Consider the following 20688-nt stretch of genomic DNA (forward strand, 5'->3'; position numbering starts at 1 on the left):
ATAGCTTAATGGAATGAAAACGTCAGAGGGTGAAGAAATGAGCGTGGGTACCAAGAAATGGGTGGTGTATACAGGAACTGTGGTGGTGGAGGAGTGGACTGGAATTGTGGTAGAGGTGGGGTATACTGGAACTGTGGTGGGGGTGCGGTGTGCTAGAATTGTGGTAGGGGTGGGGTGTACTGGAATTGTGGTAGGGGTGGGGTGTACTGGAATTGTGGTAGGGGTGGGGTGTACTGGAATTGTGGTAGGAGTGGGGTGTACTGGAATTGTGGTAGGAGTGGGGTGTACTGGAATTGTGGTAGGGGTGGGGTGTACTGGAATTGTGGTAGGGGTGGGGTGTACTGATATCGTGGTAGGGGTGGGGTATACTCGTAATGGACTTGTAGTAGGGCTACGGGAGTCATGAGTGTATACCTTGTGGAGATGGGTACTGTAGGATCAGTGGCGTACGTGCACTTATGGTATATTTTAGTCTGACCTCTAAGAAGTGTAAACACGCAAGAGTTGCTTTCAAATATATGACGCCTAGCAATGAAAGCAAATTGTCATACTAATAATTACGGGAAGGTTTATATTGAAGTTTCGATTCATAATTCATTACCACCACCCTGAGGGGCAATCCAAAGTCAATCACACCAATAGCTTAAGTAACAAAAAAACAAAATGATAAGCAGAAAGGAGTATTTCCCAGTGATACAAGATTTCCCCACCTCCTTTCCTCATTCATCTTTCCTCGTACTTCAATGAATTTTTGGTTATGACTACGGTGAGGGTTGAGGGAGCGTCGTATACCGTGAGAAAACTTGATACAAAAGGCACGAACTCGCAGCGATGATGATGAATGTTGAGAGGAAGAACGTGCAACCGCACTCGAAATAGTCATGGCGCCCTCTAATTAATATCGGTTGGCTGAACACATCCTCAGTATTAGTTTATTCATTATCACTCACCTAAACCGTATGGAATTTAGTTTTTAATTCTGGTGTCATAAAAAGCTGTAAAAATTTAGGGACATCTCAATTAGATGAATGAAGCTAGGCTACATGTTCTACAAGTTTCTACTCACGAAATCTAAATGATCTCTCAAAGCAGAAGTTTTCATTATCTCTATGAACGAAGTGGTGAGTCCCTGCAGGCTACGTTCTCAAAGACTGCCAATTTAATACTGGTTTATAATTGGTGCAATAAAAAGTAAGAAAGACAAGGTACGCAGATATCATCGCCACAGTCTGTCGGTGCAAGTTAGCAGAGACATTTCGAGCTCGACAGGTTAGCCTTCATTAACTCCTTCATTACTAGAGGTCTCCCCTGAGCTGAATATAATGGTCTGGAGGTGTAATAGTTTAGAGGTAGCACGAATAATAAAGGCGTAATCGTACTAAATGGGTTAAGAAAGGTATCTAACGTTACAGTGCAATTCACCAAAAAACACAGGTTTACTCACAGACTTTCATTCTTGAGGGTATATGTACGTGTTTTTGTGTGTATGAGTGCAAAGTTTGACAATTCAATGTAGCCTTCACATGCCCGAGAGAAGCAGGATTTGGGGGGATACTGAAACGGTCTCTCTCTCTCTCTGTCTCTCTCTCATCCCTGTTTCTCCTCCTGCCCACATTTCACTCCACCTTTTCCCTCACAAAACTCGCCTCCAGGATTTTCTCTCACAACACAGGCCGGGGCAAGAGCGGCTCCGAGCTTACCCAAACAGCCCTTGACTCGCCAAACAGACTTGTCATCACCCAGCAACACTGCAAAATGGAGCCAACTTTTACGAGTCTCCGCTTATCAGAGGAACAGCGCCGTCGACCCCTCCCCTGCCCTTTTATTTACTACACCCTTTCTTCCATCTCAGCGTTTTATTATTATTTTTCTCTCTCCCTGCTTTTTTCTTCTCTCTCTCTCTCTCTCTCTGTCTCTGTCTGTCTGTCTGTCTGTCTCTCTCTCTCTCTCTCTCTCTCTCTCTCTCTCTCTCTCACACACAGTCACGGAATAACTGCCATGTCATATGACCGGAGAACTAAAATTACCAAACTACATGGAAATGAAACAGAACCGACTGTAAAAGAAAAGATAAAACGACAGTGTAATGACGGAAACAAAATACTTAAGGATGTCCAGGTAGTGTTAAGTTTTAGGGTACAGTTCTTGCTGGGAAGTGTAATATTTGTGGCGGCATTTAAGTACAATTTCATATCAGCCAGTGACAATTCTGAATTAGATACAGTAACATAAAATCAATGACCAACATTTAGTAACGGTACAGCAGCATATAAAGCAGTCAGCTCCCGGATCGTTTTCCATATTCATCTCAAAAGCGGTTTATATAAAACATTAAGACGGGTGAATGCCTGCATAAAAAGATGAGAATAAAAATAAAACTCTATGAAAGCATGGGACTCTATCCAAGCGGAATGTAACCAGTGTTATCTCCACAGTCTCTTACGCACACCAATTGTTTAGGACGAGCAATGTGATGCTTCTATACACAGTGGCAGAGGAGGGGAGGAGGTTAGAGGGTGAGGTTAGACAGCCAACGCAGTGAAGTAGAATCCACACGTAATTGGCACCTTACAGAGGATATACACATACCAACTTAAGGGTACAGGTTAGGGAACTGTACATTATTAAACTTTTTCTAGGCATATCATTTCTTATTTATGTAAAGAATGTTCAAGATTCATTGAATAAACTGCTGTACATAAATCGTCAAAAAAGCAGCGTCAACCAAACGTATGACTTTACGCAATCAAGAGCAATGAATCTATGCACAATCGCCTCCACTTCTATGTACTACTGGTGGTAGCATGTTGGAGGTCTTCTGTGACACTGATATACTTATGTGTCTGAAGCTTACTGGAGCTGGAACAAGTCCGTTATAGCAATCAAACAAGGAACAAGCCAGCTATAGCAATCAAACCACAGCAGATGTAAACCGTACGCAATACACCAATGCCACACAATGCCCCCAGCACACCACCCCCTGTAGTGCTTAAACTGGAGACGATTGTACCTGTATAACTAAGCATGTTCTAAATGTCCTATAATTGGAGACCAAAGTTAGGTGCAACTTTTAAAGTATATTTTAGCCATGGTATGTGATCCGGCTCTTCTATCTGACAGGAGAGACGAGCTATGTTCTGCTTCGTGTAAAGGAAAATGTTGTGTGTCATTAAATCTTCCCTTATTCACTAATCTGCTTTACAAAATTCTGGAAGCTTGACTAAATGCAACACAACAATGGCAGTCCGGCGTCACTGGAATATTCGTTACTTTTAACTAATAAATTGCCTAATGTTTCTCTCTGTGGAGTACAAACATACGAGTTACTTTATGAGAATAATATATCAACGTTCGACAACAACAGTGAGAAAGTCGCAATGTTTCATATCGGCAACTAACAACTTTATCTACCTGGTACGCTATAAAAATATTTGAAGGCTTTTGTACAGAAAACAAATGATTTGCAGAACCTATAAACAAACACAGTTCTAAGTCGTAGTAATAGGCTAGTAGTAGAGGCAGTAACAGTAGTAAGAATAAAAGGTCCATAATAAAATATGCACCAATAATTTAGGCCATTGCAAGCAATTAGGGCAAAATCAATTATCAGATGAACAGCATATAACCAACAATCTAATGAACAGATAAAAAAAAAAGTGGCACTGTATACCAGCTACCATCGATTTTATTCATCTGAGAGTGAGTCACAGGACCATGAAAGTTAGTACTGTCGCCACTAACCCTCTCATGGTCGAAACAGCTCTAACATTCTATTCCAGCTACTTCATCTCAGACTAAGTTCTAGCAGCCTGGCACAGTTAAGCTGGTGAGAGTGGCAGGGGAAGGCAGTGTAATGCTTGTGCGGCAGAACCCTTTGCCTGTGGGAATCAGACATGTGGCGGGACTCGCCGCCACCAGGACCAGATTTTTTTTTTTTTTTTTTTTTTTTTTTTAAGAATCGGTGAAGCGCGACCGAAAAATCCCTTTACCTAAGTTTTACCGGAGTAGACTGGGACCTGACTAGCTACTCGCTACGGGACAACATATTTGATTTAACCCCTTCAGTCCCATGAAACATTTTTATTTTACCGTTGCTATCTCCCGACTATTAGATGCAAATCTAGACAGGCTTTTCGAACTGGATAGGAGAGAAACAATACTCATTAACCCCGCTAATACAAGACACTTGTCTAAATTGAACAAAACATATGAAGGTTGCCAGAATAAGAGAAAATACGTCATCGTAGTGAAAGAGTTAAGGTGCTCATTATTACGTGAAACTCGAGTTTCACTATTTGAAATGACTTTCCCCCCCCCTCCTCCCAGAACCAGGATACTTCTAGAAATGCGAGTATCACCGTATATATATGTTTCATGCTTATACCAGCATTATCAATACACATAGGTAGCAAATAGCATCATAAAACCTTTCTTTGAACGGTATGATGGAACACTACTCCCCGTGTACGCTTTATGAACAGTTGTGATGTTCCCTAGCGACAGGAGGAAGAGGAAGAAGCGGCGGTAAAGGTAACTTCATCAAAAATAGCTGCTGCTGCTCTCTCACTGTCCACGGTCTGGCTCAACGAAAGAATGACGAACACAGAGAGCGGGTGCGGAAGCATTAAGTTTACAGAGCGTCAGGGAAATGCATCTGATGGCCATGACCTTTGTGGATAATGTCGGGATCACTTATATAAACGAGTTTGTGGGCCAGCAGTTAAGAGTTATGATAGAGCAACCCTACTGAAGCCAGACTGATTTTGCTCATTTTCACTCTCTACATAGTTACCAGTACAGACATTACAGTACCACGGGATATAGCTGACTGATGTTGTTGGCTGGATCGTATTACCATTCATATTCAAGGTTTAACTGTGATCATTAAACTAAATACACACTTATTTTCATGCACTGTCTCAGATTTCTAGCATAAAAACTCTTCCCGTAATAAACATTTATGATATGCAAATTTTGGGTCAACTTTACACCACAACTTTATCCTTTTTTCATGGTCTTAGTCTCGTTTCATTAATCTCAACTTTATGGGTGCACAAAGTAGAGGTGGGGAAAGAAGGTGTGAGTAGGGGGAAGGGGGTGAAGCAGGGTGCGGGAGAGGGGAAAAGGCAGGGTGAGTAAGGGTGGGGGAGTAAAGCAGGGTAAGTGAGGGTGAGGGAGTAAAGCAGGGTGAGTGAGGGTGAGGGAGTAAAGCAGGGTGCGGGGAATGGAAAAACGCAGGGTGAGAGAATGGGTGAGGCAGTGAGGTATGGGGAGGAGGGACAGAGTAGGTGATAGAGAACGGGAGAAAGACGGGTAGACGGGCGACGGTTTGAGGCAGGGAAAGGAGAATGGAGAGAAGGAGGGAGCGAGGCAGGATGAAAGGAAGAGAGGGAGGGCGATTGGGAGGGAGAGTTGAAAGGGATAGGCGCGGGGAGACACGAATACCGCTGTCTGTCACTGTGTTTTACGGCCATTTCAATTCGCACCTGCTGTCTCCCGTAATTCCTATACTTGGTTACCGCTTGTTTACTTGATTGGTTATCTCTCTCCACGGCGCCAGGCTTGGGGATAGAGAGGGGAGGAAGGATGGGGAAGGGGAAGGGGAAAAGGGGAAGGGGAAAAGGGGAAGGGAAGGGGGGGAAGGAGATAGGAATGGGATGGGTAGTGGGAAGGAGATAGGAATGGGAAGGGTAGTGGGAAGGGGAAGAGGAAGAAGCGAGCAGGGGAAGAGGTGATGGGGAAAGGGTGATGGGAATGGGATTAAGGGAAGTAGTAAAGGTAGGGGTGAGGAGAAAAAGGGAGGGAAAGGGAATGGGTAGAGTAGCGGCAGAAGACGTAGGCGATGGACAGGAGGGATTGGGGGGGAGGGGGGGAGAAAAAGAGAAGATGGGTGAAGGTGAAGGTGCAGGCAGGGGAAGGGAGGAGGGTCAAAGGAAGGCGCAAAGGAGGAGGAGAGAAGAACTGAAGGGGAGGGTGAGATGAAGGGGACGGGGAGGGGACGAGGGAGGGGGAAGATGAAGGTAACAGCTGGGGATGGACACAAAGGTAGGGAGGTGGGTAGCAATGTGAAGATAATGTCACATATATTGGGGAGGAAACCAGACATAAAGGACTTGTATTTCTAATGCAATATTGCTGATTGTCGCAATAATAAAACAGCAATAATAAAATGGCAATAATAATAATAATAACAATAATAATAATAATAATAATAATAATAATAATAATGTGGTAGGTGGGGGCGCTCACCATCCACTCACTCGATGTAGTGCTGCTGTCGGGTGTCTGCCCTTTCCTCCATCCTTCTTTCCTTCCATCCTCTTCTGTCTTTCCTTCATTCTTTCCTTGTCCTTCTGCCTACGGGTGACTTTACACTCCCTCTTCTGTCTGTCTTTCCTTCAGTATTTCCTCTTCCTTCTGCCTGTGGGTGACTCTACACTGGGTGACAAGGCAAATGGTTTCCTGTACACCAGGAAACCACTTACTATGCTGGATGGTAACCATATAACCAAATTTTGGCGCCTGGTGGTTTAGCGGGTAATTATTGCGCTCCAGTCGGATTGAGACGGTGAAGGTTTATATCCAAGGAATGGTTGGGGTTTATTGCTCACGTGATGCCGCTCAGGGATGAGTGAGGCTGGTCACTCTCAAATGTCGGGACCAACTGCCTAGCCCGGGCTTCTACGCTCCTCATGGGGCAATGTAGGATTGGATGATGGGTGGATTGAATAATAATAATAATAATTAATTATTATTATTATTATTATTATTATTATTAGCTTCCGGTGTTGCTGTTTGCTGATGATACAGTATTGTTGAGTGAAGATGAATGGGAGTTGCAAGGTTTGGTGAATGAATTTGGGACAGTGTGTAGGAGGAGGAAGCTGAAAGTTAATGTAAACAAAAGTAAAGTTATGGTGTTTGAGAGGAATGAAGTCACAGATTGTGCAGTGAGGTTGGATGGTGAGGATATGGAGAATGTGAGTGCATTCAAGTACTAGGGTAGTGTGATGAGTACGGATGGAACTTTGGGGGATGAAGTACATGAAAGGGTACAGCAAGGAAGAAAGGTTGTTGGTACACTGAAAGCAGTGATGAGAAATAAGGAGGTGAGTATGGAAGTTAAGAAGTCACTGCATGATGGTATTGTGATCCCTACCCTGACGTATGGAAGCGAGGCGTGGACCTTGCAAGAGGGGAACAAGTCAAGAGTGAGAGCAGTGGAAATGAGTTACTTGAGAGGAGCATGTGAAGTGACGTGGAGGGACAGGTTGACGAATGAAGAAGTGAAGGAACGTTGTGGGGTAGATGTGGATGTGGTTGAAAAGATTAGGAGAAATACACTGAGGTGGTTTGGACATGTGGAGAGAATGGAGAATGAAAGGCTGACTAAGAGGGTGTATGTAGGTGAGGTGGAGGGAGGGAGAGGGAGGGGTAGACCGAGGATGAGGTGGAGGGATGGAGTTGAGAGGTATATGAGGGAGGGGGGGGTGAGTTGGGGGGAGGGGAGTCAAATGGTGGGTGACAGAGTGACTTGGAGGCGTTTTGTCTGCGGCCACCCTTTGCGGGATTAGGGCGTCGGGCTATAGATAGATAGATAGATAGATTATTATTGTTATTAGTATAATAATAATATTATTATCATTATATTTATTATTATTATTATTATTTTCTCCGACAAGTAGAGTATGTTTTCACCCCTGTTTGTTTGTCTGTTAGCAGATTACTCAAAACTAAAAAGAGAAATTTGGACCAAATTTGGTGGGTATATGGCCCATGTCCCAGGGAACAATTGGTTAACTTTGGGGACCGGTCTGCTCGTGTTACAGATTCTGGATCCGGAAAATAACCTGATCAATGAAGAGACAACCTAACCCATTATGATAAGTGGGTTGGGAATTATGTTGTCCTTGTCGGAGAGATGCGCTCCACTGAGTGTCTCTCTGGTTATTATTATTAATATTATTATTATATTCTTTCCATAATCCAATCTTGCATTAAGCCATCCAGAGCACAATGGTTCGGGTCTAGGGTACTGATTATCTACATTTAAGTCGAGGATGACCATACTCGGTCGCCTGAGTAGCATTATGTGATCAAATAATCCCAACCAACCCTTACATGTAAACCTTTGCGAACCCCATCCGGTTGGAGCGTCTTAACCCACTAAACCACCAGGGATAATTCAGTTATACGGTTACCACCCAAAGTAATAAATAAGTTTCTGGTTACAGGAGACTATCTGGCTTATCACTCCCTGCCGAGTCAGCTGAAGGTAGCACTACATTATTTTGGTTATTATTATTATTATTATTATTTTACTGTTATTATTATATACTATAATAATAATAATAATAATAATAATTATTATTATTATTATTATTATTATTATTATTATTTACTCATCTTTAATGCCAGGACCAACTTGCCTAGCCCCGGACTCCTACGCTCCTCATGGGGCAACGTAGGATTAGATGATAGATGGATGGATGGATTATTATTATTATTATTATTATTATTATTATTATTATTATTATCATTATTATTATTATTATCATTATTATTATCATTATTATTATCATCATTATTATTATTATTATTATTATTATTATTATTAACATCATCATCATCATTTTTGTTGCTGTTGTTGTTGTTTTGAAAAGAACTATGATCATAATTAATTACTAGTTAAGATTAAAGTAATCAGTGACCAAATAATTATTCTCTAGGCCGATTAGTAGTCATCAGTAGCACCACTTAATACTGGATTATATTACAGCCATTTTATGTCCATCAGACTCGTCTCTTGCAATATAAATTTTCTAATATATTACAATTTCACGTAGTCTAAACGGCCACTTTCTCCTCTAATCGCTACACCAAAACTCTCTCTCTCTCTCTCTCTCTCTCTCTCTCTCTAGCACAAACATCATGCAGGTGTTTATGACTGTGTATGGCATAATATCTATCTATTTGTCAAGTGTCAGACGCCCAATCCCTGACGCCCATGCAAAAATATGTCTCACAAGCTCTACTGTCCTACAACATTGAGAGCTTCACCTGTAGACGCAGAACATTACCTGTAGACGTAGAATATTACCTTTAGACGTGGAAGATTGCCTGTAGACGTGGAATTCAGTTTAACACATAATTACATTTACATTAGCCTACATGGATAGTTTTTTACCGGGACACGCCGACACAAACACAAGCTGGAGTGACTACGGTAGCTTCTTAGTCCAAACAGATGCATTAAGCACGTGGATGAACTGGCTGGATGGATGGGTCAAGGACGCGGTAGGACTATGTGGACAGATTGATTATGCGGATGGATCGAGTATGCGGATGGATGAAGTATGCGGATGGATGAAGTATGCGGATGGATCGAGTAAGCGGATGGATCAATTGTGTGGATGGATCGAGAATAGAGGTGAAACAAGCGTGTGGACGGAACGGGTAGGTTATAACAATGGGTTCATTAAGGACTTATCCCCTTCATTACCGTGATCCCCTTATTAGTCTGTCTTTATTCGCTTTTGTTACCCTCAGACGATTTTATTCAGCTGAAAGGAGTGTCCCCTCATTAGGAGATACATAAAAGCCCCCATTAGCCACTTCAGTATAAGAGGTCTTTCCTAAGTTTAATAAATTCGTTGGGAAGCAGGATGAATAGATTAAAAACAGACGTCACCGGATCCAGAATTGGGCATAAGCACTGACTATATGTTATGTATCGGATGTGTGGACGGATGAAATGGGTTACGTGAAGGGACTGACGGACATTATACAAACTACTGTATATTTGACAGTATTAGCTTCTTTTCGGATCTCGCTTTCCCAAATTTGTTTCCCCCCACTACTGTATATTTGACATTACAAGCTTCTCTTTGGATCTCGCTTTCCCAGATTTGTTTCCCCCCAGACTTCAACCTACAGCACAAACGTTCAATTGTTACAGACTTTTTAAGAATGAAGGACACCTGTGATTTCGTGTATGGATTTCTCTGTAATGTAATTTGTTTTTTTCTTCCTCTGTTCACCTTCTGTAATATATATATATATATATATATATATATATATATATATATATATATATATATATATATATATATATATATATATATATATATATATATTACTGTACTGTACTGTGTCTTGTAATGATAGTAGCTGCACTGATACTGTCCTGGAATATTAGTATTCATTAGTGGAAGCAGAATCGGCTAAAACTTCCAGTTGGCAATTTAATATTCGTACATCACACAATCCCAAGCGTGAAACCTATTAGTCTATATCACTCAAGCGCTGATTTCATGGCTGTCCATTGACCTTAACACTGGATAATGCCGACTTATCCTTTAGCAGCGACATATTAATTTTGTAATATATTGTATTCCTGTAAACTTTCGACTATTTTGTTTAACTCGAGGAAAACTACTCAGCAAATAAGTTAAAAATTTGTTGCAATGATCATTTTAGCTGACTTTTTTTTTTTTTTTAACTGCAGCCAATTCAAGACGATTTTACTTCGATAAGAACCCATCGCTGCCAAAATGTTAAATATTCCGTGATCCTTTCAATTATCTTTACACTAGGGTGATCTGGATGTCCACAGATTATGCTGTTATATCAGATGCCTAAGACTTAATTAATCCATTCAGTCCAATGATGTATTATAAAATTAATTCATAACAGGTCACCTCCATTAGGAAAGGGGTTAATAAAGACTGACCAGACCCAAATTCGAAAAGTTTCCCTAAAGATGAATAGAATCGACTGCAGATACCGAGAATAAAATAAATACATCATCGAACTGAAAGGATAAATTAGCATTATAACAAGTGTCTGATGCAAAGTTAAGTTCAGGGGTCATCTGGAAGCCTAAGATTAATTCCCCAATGACACTGGCCATAAACTAACTAGCTTATATTAATTCCGTACCCTGAGACCAAACACTGACAGGCAATCACAGGACAACTTTAGTACGTGTCTCTGCAGTGATGGCAGCCGTGAGATAATGTTTAAAGACCGGCATGTCACTGCTATTTCACTGGGATAGAATAGACAGGCATTTGAACGTGTTGGGGATATTCAATGTTTATGGGCGAGCGCAGTTTAGTTTATTATTATCATTAGTATAACTGGTATTTCTTTATTACTGGCATTATTGAAATTCAAGCTACAATTTCAAAGGATGAAGTGCCCATTCAATAACAACCATTAGAGAGGAAACGAAAGCATTTTATTTTCTTCCCGAGGCCCTCTTACCGACTGTACCTGCGTTGGTCGCCCTACAATTTCCACACACAGGTTAACATTACTCATTCCTTACGCTATGGCCCGGGAGAAGGATCGGGTGGGGGTGGGGGGGGTGAGGAGGGAGGAGGAGGGTGACGGGATGGAGGTGGAGGGAAGGACAAAAACGGAGTGATTTGGTGGTTTAGTGGCACTCCTCTCATTCGATGGACATTCTGGAGTGGATTTGAGTTCCACCGAATGCCGAGTTCCACCGAATGCCAATGGATTTCTGGGGAGGTCGCTCAAAAGATAACATCTACCTAAAGCTATCTAATTCATAAAGAAATCTTACACTATACATATGTTTACCATTATTACCATTTCCTTCAACTTTTATTGATATCTACCCTGCCCTCCTAATTCCACTACTGACTTTTAGGGGGAATGGGGTGAGGGCAGTAAAGTTCCGGGTTAGGGAGGTGGTGGTATTGCGGTGAAGAGGGTGGACAAGAGAGAATGAAGTGGAAGAGAGGACGGAGTGGAATGAGGTGTGGAGGATGGAAGGGAAGGATGAAGGAAAGGAAGGATGAAGGAAAGGAAGGGTGAAGAATGAAGTACGGTAGGAACAGAAACGTAGTAATGATATACTTAGGTGAAAAATGTGTTGGGGAAGCACGATGCAGAAAAGAACAAAGGAATTCAAAAGCAAGGTGAGAAGGGCTGACGAAAATTAAAATACAATGAATAAGGCAATAAAAGAGAATGAAGTGAAGGAAAGAAAAGAAACAGGGAAAAAGAGGAGGAGTAAAGGGGGAGACTGACGGATGAAGTGAGTCGGTGTTTCGGAAAATAATGGAGGAAGAAGGGTAGTGATTACGTGGTTTCAGGTGGCCACTTGTGATGTAGTGTACTTTCATGTTATCAGGCCTGTCACTTAGGCCTGTCTTTTCATATAGGCCTAAGTCACATATTCTACACGTCAGCATCTCTTTATCTTAGCCTCACTTTAACGACCAAGCTGCTCTGTATTTGGATTTCTTCTTGTGATGCTCTGTTTCTGTTCCCCCCTTCCCTTGTTTTTACCGTCAAGCTTGTTCGCTGTCCTGTTTCTTTCTCCGTGTTGTCACAAAATCTTTTACAGAACAACAGTTAGTCTTGAGGTACCCTGTAAACTCACCCGGCATGGGCTATTCAGGTACCGTACACATAATCTTCCGAGATACGTGTGTGTGTGTGTGTGTGTGTGTGTGTGTGTGTGTGTGTGTGTGTGTGTGTGTGTGTGTGTGTGTGTGTGTGTGTGTGTGTGTGTGTGTGTGTGTGTGTGTGTGTGTGTGTGTGTGTGTGTGTGTGTGTGTGTGTGTGTGTGTGTGTGTGTGTGTGTGTGTGTGTGTGTGTGTGTGTGTGTGTGTGTGTGTGTGTGTGTGTGTGTGTGTGTGTGTGTGTTCTCCTAATTAGAAACGTACCAATTTCGACACCGAGCAACATATACATGTAACATTTAACGGTAGGTATAAATCACTCTATAAACTTCAATCAAATATATGTCGAAAATATATACCATTGCTCTTACACCTAAACTATTTGCCTCCATAAATTCTCCATCGGCGCAGATGTTGCATTATATTCTAAGCACGATCATAAAAACTTAGTCACAGCATTATGCAGGCATGTAGACAGTCTCACACCCATACCATCATGCTCTTATTTAGATCATGACTCTCTCTCTCTCTCTCTCTCTCTCTCTCTCTCACACACACACACACACACACACACACACACACACAACCTAAATAAAATACAACCAATGTCTACAGGTAATTTGACAGCGAGGTTTCTCAAGTACACACGAACAAACATCCCCAAACGCATACCAAATATAACACAAAAAACAATAAAAAATAAATAAAGGCAAAAACTAAAAAAAACTAATAAATAAATATGAGGTTAACAAGGGAATGAATGCGAGACCTAAAATTTAGGGTTTTCCTTGGCGACCGCTTCGTGGGCCTCACCAGCCTCTTACCATCACCACTACGCCGTATTTCGAGAGCTTCGGACGCTTTCTAGCACCTCTTCCTCACCGATTTATTTTGCATAGTACATCTTCATCTCTTTCCGGTGAGAACGTTTTTTCACTTTCATTTATGTTGTCACTAAAGCCTACTAGATCTCCTCAAAGAAGAGAAGAGCCTTAAGCCTTTGAAACCCGGCAGCTGATTGGTTGCCCGAGTTATTCGAGTGCTTTCATTAGTAACGATGTATTTCAGATTTTTACTTTAAGAGTTACAATAAGCATTTCTGACGATAATATTCCTCAAATTATTACACACACACACACACACACACACACACACACACACACACACACACACACACACACACACACACACAGTCCCTCTCAACCAGCGGCATGAGAGTAAAATGTTCAGACAAAATGTTCTAATTTCTATTTTAAAAAGAAAAAAAATCTGGCCTCGTCTAAAACTCTGTAAACGCGGTGAAAAGTTTGGAGGGCATAATTTTGTTTGGTGTAAAAGTGTAGCGAGAGTGACGTGTTCTCTCTGTGCCACCGTAGCAGAGAGGGAAGGCCTTACAACGAAAACATTATAGCGAAACGAGTATAAATAATAAAAAAAAATACATTAAAGCAAGACGACACTGAACTATATAACAAAGGCAATTGCAATCCCAAAATACATAATTCGCGTTCTAGATGGATCAGTTTGGTAAGGAAATGCTTACAACGAAAACATTATTGCGAAGCCAGTAAAAATATAAAACGAATGCGGTATTGTAAACCAAAAACACAAGAGATATACAACGCGCAGAAAATAGCGACGCAACTAAATACAGTATAAACCATTCTCTCTGGACCAATGTAGCATATAGGGAATGAGCTATAACGAAAACACTGTGGTGAATATAATATAATAATATACAAAACACATACCTAATCATAATAATGCTGACGAATATAGTAGGAATATAACAAACAGAGACAGAGCTAGCACATAAAAAAAAAAAAAAAAAAAAAAAAAAAAAAAAAAAAACATTGGGCATAGACTAGGTGCATCTATCTGTCTATCCATTGCCAGACGCCTATTCCGTAAGGGATGGCCACAAACAAATCGCCTCCATGTCGCCCTGTCCTCCGCCATATCACTGCCCTCCCCCCAGCACACTCACCCCTCTCTCATATACCTCTCCACTCCATCCCTCCATCTCATCCTCGGCCTCCCCCTCCCCCTCCACCTCACTCACATACACTCTCCTCGTTAGTCTCTCGCTCTCTATCCTCCCCACATGGTCAAACCACCTCACTGTTTTAACGTCTTTATCACATCCACATCCACACCACAACGCTCCCTCACTTCCTCATTTGTCCGTCTCTCTCTCCATGTAACTCCATATGCTCCTCTCAAATACCTCATTTCCACTGCTCTCTCTTGTGTCCTTCCAACTAAAGTATGAGGAATACAGAAAACACTTTAATACAACTAATACCGAATGAAATACAACCAACACATCATAATAAAACAGAATGAAATACACCCAACACATCATAATAAAACAGTTAAACTATGGAGATCCAACAATAACAGCTTGACAGACTAAGCTATATTAGTGAACTCAGCAATTTTTGTTATAAGAAAAAAAAAAACCATAGGTACAATGAACAAATTGTAGTGAACATAATAAACAAAATGCATTAGGAAAAAAAGAAAAAACATTATAACAAACTGAGTCAAATACAGCAAACACATTACAGCATACAAGACGAGACACTGCAAGCACGTTATAATAAAGGTAAGTAGAAAGCAAACATTACAACCTGAATACACGATAAAGCGAACGCACTGCAATGAACAAAGTGAGATAAAAAGGAGCACATTTAACGAACACATGTACAGCAAGCAGATAACAACGAACAAAATTACAGAAAAATCATAAAAAAAAATATAGCGAGCACATTAGCTACAAGGAAAAAAAATGATTAAAAAAATATAATGAAATGATATAGTGAACACATCAGCCACAAAGAACAAAATGAGGCAGAACAAACACATCACACTGAAAGAAGTAAAATACCTTGTAATTAACGAGGCGAGATGCAGCAAAGACAGAGACCGTATAATAAAAAAATGGGACAAAACGAACATCATTGGCAACTGTCAAGAAATAAAATAGAAAAAAAAAATATACAGCTGACGCGAATGAATATTTCTAATGCATCCGAATACTTGAAGATAAAATTTTTCGAGGTTTGTAACAGCTTTCATGATTGTGTACAGGTATAAGGTGCAAGTAAACATTAACCATTTCATTGCGAGCTGTCTCTGTTAAGCTGAATGGTTCTGGGTAAATGCAGCTAGTATAAAGTGTGTGTGTGTGTGTGTGTGTGTGTGTGTGTGTGTGTGTGTGTGTGTGTGTGTGTGTGTGTGTGTGTGTGTGTGTGTGTGTGTGTGTGTGTGTGTGTGTGTGTGTGTGTGTGTGTGTGTGTGTGTGTGTGTGTGTGTGTGTGTGTGTGTGTGTGTGTGTGTGTGTGTGTGTGTGTGTGTGTGTGTGTGTGTGTGTGTGTGTGTGTGTGTGTGTGTGTGTGTGTGTGTGTGTTACTAGGGAAGGCGTGCATGTAGGTACGATATGTTTGTATGCATAAGCTATGTAACTTTATCCTCTCAATCTGATGGTAGTTTATATTCTTGCTCTCTCTTGACGATTTTTATACCCTTAATAGAGAATTTCAATAAACCCCTAACAACGAAGGGTCTTTCTTAGCTGTGTAAAATCCCAAGGAGATGACGAAATTAATAGTTCGGTAAGTCATCGGTTTAAAGTGCTTAAGAGAATTTTAGGACAGGATAATCTTTCCCTTCTCTCCACTCCCAACACACACACACACACACACACACACACACACACACACACACACTCCTGGCCCTGGTGGCAAAATCACGTGTGTCAATCTGGGTCGAGTCAGTAGTGGAATTATAAATGCTGTCTAAAATTAACTCAGCCACCATGAAGGACTGATATGTCACTGATACTAGGCTGGCTCACTTTGGCATGCACAGCAGGAGAAGAGTGAAGTGAAGAGGAGAGGTGAGGAGAGGAGAGGCACGGAGAAGAGGGTCGGGTACAGTACAGCAGAGCTGAGTAAAACAGTAGCTTATGTATCTAGCACAAATGTATTTGTGTGGACGTAAGAGAAAACACGGTGAAGAAACGGGGTAAGAAATAAAAGCTAAGGCTGACACAAGAAAAACGTCGCGAAGTCGAGATGAGAAGGTGATGAAGCAGAGAGAGGGAAGGGAGGGATGGGGGTTGGTGGGGAGCAAGATTCAGCAGGAGGAGACATGGGAGGGGTGTGGCTGAGAACTGATAAGCGGAGGGGAGGAGAAATGGAGCGAGGGTGGCTACATCTTTGAGATGTTGGCAGCAAAAGTGGGTGCATCATAAACTTTCTTGAACCTTGAGTTGTGTATACGAGTAAGACTGCTTGATTAGAATATTCTTTTACCTTCTGTCATTCAGAAAGGAAACAACTCACAAGCAAACAATATTAAAGGAAAAAATAAAAATCAATATAAAAGTTTGAAAAAATGCCAATCAACATTCACGTGAAAAAGGCAAAAAGATATATTGTTTCAAGATAACAGTGACTGATATGGAGACTATTTTAAAGAGGAAATTGTGAATAATCCTTCATGAATACGGCCTTGGGTAAAATAGCGTCAGTATATCGATATAGCCGATATGAGAAAATTCGGTGACAAATGAAGGACGTGAAGTTAATGAAATATCCATAAAAAAAAAAAATAAAAAAAAGCTCATACGATAAACACCCCCCCCCCAAAAAAAAAAAAGAATCACACTAATACCCAAGAAATATGATTGGAAATGTCTCAAAGGGTGAAAAAAAGAAAAAAGAAAAAACAAGGAAAAGCAATTTAATGTTTCCTTCAGCTTGCGCCCGTGTGTGTGACCTTCCACTGCCTGCAAGCATAACAGTGGCGGGTATTGGAAATCTTTATCAGCACCTCTCTGTCATTTTCCTGTCACCTTTGGGTCCTTTTCCTATTCTTCTCCCTTCCTCCAAACCTCCCGCCCTCCCTTCCTTCCTTCCCCGTCCCGTCTCTCTCTGTCTATATCTTTCAGTTAGTTTCCCTCCCTCCCTCCCTCCCCCTCTCTCTCTCTCTCTCTCTCTGCCGTTGCCTAGTGCAATTCTGGTACGGTGCCTATCCCTTTATAAGAGGACTTTACATAGCATCTCTCTCTCTCTCTCTCTCTCTCTCTCTCTCTGTGCCGTTGCCTAGTGCAGCATCCCTACTCAAGGTGTTCTGCAATTCCGGTACGGTGCCTATCCCATTATAAAAGGACTTTACATAGCATCTCTCTCTCTTTCTCTCGTGTTGCCTAGCGCAGCATCTCCACTCTACAACAGGTGTTGCACAATTCTGGGATGGTGCCTATCTCTTTACAAACGGATTTTACATTGCATCTCTCTCTCTCTCTCTCTCTCTCTCTCTCTCTCTTTCGCACAAGTACCGGTAGGTGGATTATGTTGTGCCTGTTCAAGGTAATGGTAACTAATCTACCCAATAACGCGATCTTCCACTTCCTAATCCTCTTCTCTTTCCTGCATCACAGTTCTACCTCTTTTCTATATATAGACTTCTTCCAATGACACAGTCCTGCAACCACTTTCTCTCTCTCTCTCTCTCTCTCTCTCTCTCTACCATATCCTCTCTTCCATTACTGTGCCTACCTTACCATTTCTCCTACCACTAACCTCCAACATTTTACATCATTATCTTGCCATCTCTTCTCCTACTATGTCTTCTTCTGCCACCACTGTCCAACAATCTAACATCCTGCCTGTACTCATTCACCTTTTCTGTATACCACTCTCTCCACTGACCTCAAATCAACCTACCCATATATCCTACTTTTTTTTTTTTATGTGAACGAATATGGGCACAGGCTTTACAGTCCGTTCCCTGAGGCGCCCAGCAGTCATCCTACGTACCATACACCTCCACATGTCACCACTTCGGCGCTAATACCCACCGTCCATACTGAATACATGCCACAGCTGCCTCATACAGGGCTGGTCTATTGGTATTAGCGGAGGTGTTTTTTACGACAAATATGTGGGTCTTTGGTAGATGAGTAAAGTTTATTTTAACGAAATTCAAATACTTCAAAGTGTCCCCTGCCCCAGCCTGGATTTGAACCCGCGTCCATTGCGACAGAAGACCATCTCTCTACTGACTCGGCCATCATCTATTAATCTCTTATCTGTATTCCTGCTTAACTTCTGTTGTCATCCATTTTCTCCACCTCACTTTCCACTGTCCCCAAACCTACCTGTCTACCTACGTACCTACGTACCTCCGATTCACCTTACTCAACCTTCTGCCTATTCGTCCCCCACATAATTCTCTATCTACATGCCTACCTACCTTCTATACTTATTGATTTCGTACCTGCTTTTCTACTTTCCTGATCACTTCCTACCGACCTACTAACCTTCTGCACATCACTCGCGTACCTCCTTTTCTATTTACCTTTCTATATTCTACTTACCTGCCTGCCCATCTTCTGCATATCAACTGTATTTCCAACAGACCTTCCTTTCTACTTACCCTACCGACATTCTAACTTATCTACCCTCACAATATCTACTGCATTTCCTACGGGTCTGCCTCTCTATATACCTACCTACTTACCTAAGCAACTAGTCTTCTCCCAACCCATCTCTGCCTTTCTGCTTAACCTACCCTATCTTAAGCTACTACCTTTCTTCTTTCCTTCCTCTCCCTCCCTCCCTCCCGAATGACGTACGATTGAAAGACAGGGTCCTGGGCGAAGAGTGCCACTACACTTGAAGACCAGCTGTCACTAGGATCCAGGTCACCCCTTTTGCTACTACATAGGAAGTGTATCTTCTCGTACCTGGCACCTCCTTCCTTAGTCCCTCCTCCATACCCCCTTATCTGCTTTTATTTCTGCAATTATTATTTTTTTATTTCATTTTGACGGGGTCTTCTCTTCCCTGCCACCTCCTTCCTTAGTCTCCCCTTGCTTTATCTTCCTACTGGTCTTCCTCCTACTAATATTACTTCTGTGCTATAAGGGGAAACGGGAACTGCTCTTGTCTGTCGCCTCCTCTCTGTCTCTCTCTCTCTCTCTCTCTCTCTCACACACACACACACACACACACACACACACACACACACACTCTCTCTCTCTCTCTCTCTCTCTCTCTCTCTCTCTCTCTAACACACACACACACACACACACACACACACACACTCTCTCTCTCTCTCTCTCTCTCTCCGTTACACACACACACATTTTATATATATATATATATATATATATATATATATATATATATATATATATATTATTCCTCCAATAGTCATCTTTCTCTCTACCTTAACTTTCCTCCCTCATTTCTTCCAGCTCTAATATTCAGTCATCACTCGCCTAACAACTTTATAACGAACGAGGTCAAAGCAATCACGGATATTCCTACAACAATAAAGATTATTTCTGTAACGCGTAAAAAAAAAAAGGTGGTCGAATTATAAAGAACAACAGAGGCTACAAAAAGGGAGTGGAAAAGTGTAAAGAAAACATCACGCGATCGCTGACACGTAAGAAAAAAAAAAACACACACACACACACTTGATTTTCCGCACCACTGACTACTGTTTATGTTAAAAGTTATCAAGGAGGTCTCGGAACTTCTGATGCGTTCATGTTTTCAGCACAAAAACCTCTGTTTTACTTTAGAGTTGCTGACAGATGCTGGAAAGGGACGCCTTCAAATGGTGGCACAGATATAACTGGTCAGTCCCGCTGACTGGGTAGCCTATTTCCATTCTGTATTACGGTTCAGCACCACCACCTAGAACGTCAGTCAGGAACGACGCTCGCCCCGTCATTTCAAAACTAACCATACGTTTACCACGGAAATATACTTAATGCGTTTCCCAGGCAAAATTACCAAATTCCTAGCCTGGCGTTAACGTACCCAACTACGGCTGCCTGGCTGAGGGCGGTGGTGCTGAACCGTAAAACAGAAAGGAAAAAGCGGACGGGGGGTATACAAATGTCCCTCAGTTCCCTCCCTATCCCCCGAGAGAAGGATGTTGGACTTCAAGAAAGGGGCAACTTCAGCCTGCAGTCCAGTGGGTTCACATTCAGATGAACTAGGGGCTATATCATCAAATAACACCATCAAACATCAAATACCACCAAACATCATATATCATCATCAGCCATAACACCAATATCACTAACATCAACATCAAACACCATCTACATTAATAATCAGCATCAAACGTCATCATCATCATCATCATTAACTACTACTACAACTACCACCACCACCATTACTACTTCCAAACGACTTAATCCAGTTTAGTAGAGAGACTTCGA

This window comes from Coenobita brevimanus, chromosome 68 (assembly GCF_032717465.1).
Source record: "Coenobita brevimanus isolate Jiangsu-jjx chromosome 68, ASM3271746v2, whole genome shotgun sequence".
NCBI classification, from domain to species: domain Eukaryota; kingdom Metazoa; phylum Arthropoda; class Malacostraca; order Decapoda; family Coenobitidae; genus Coenobita; species Coenobita brevimanus.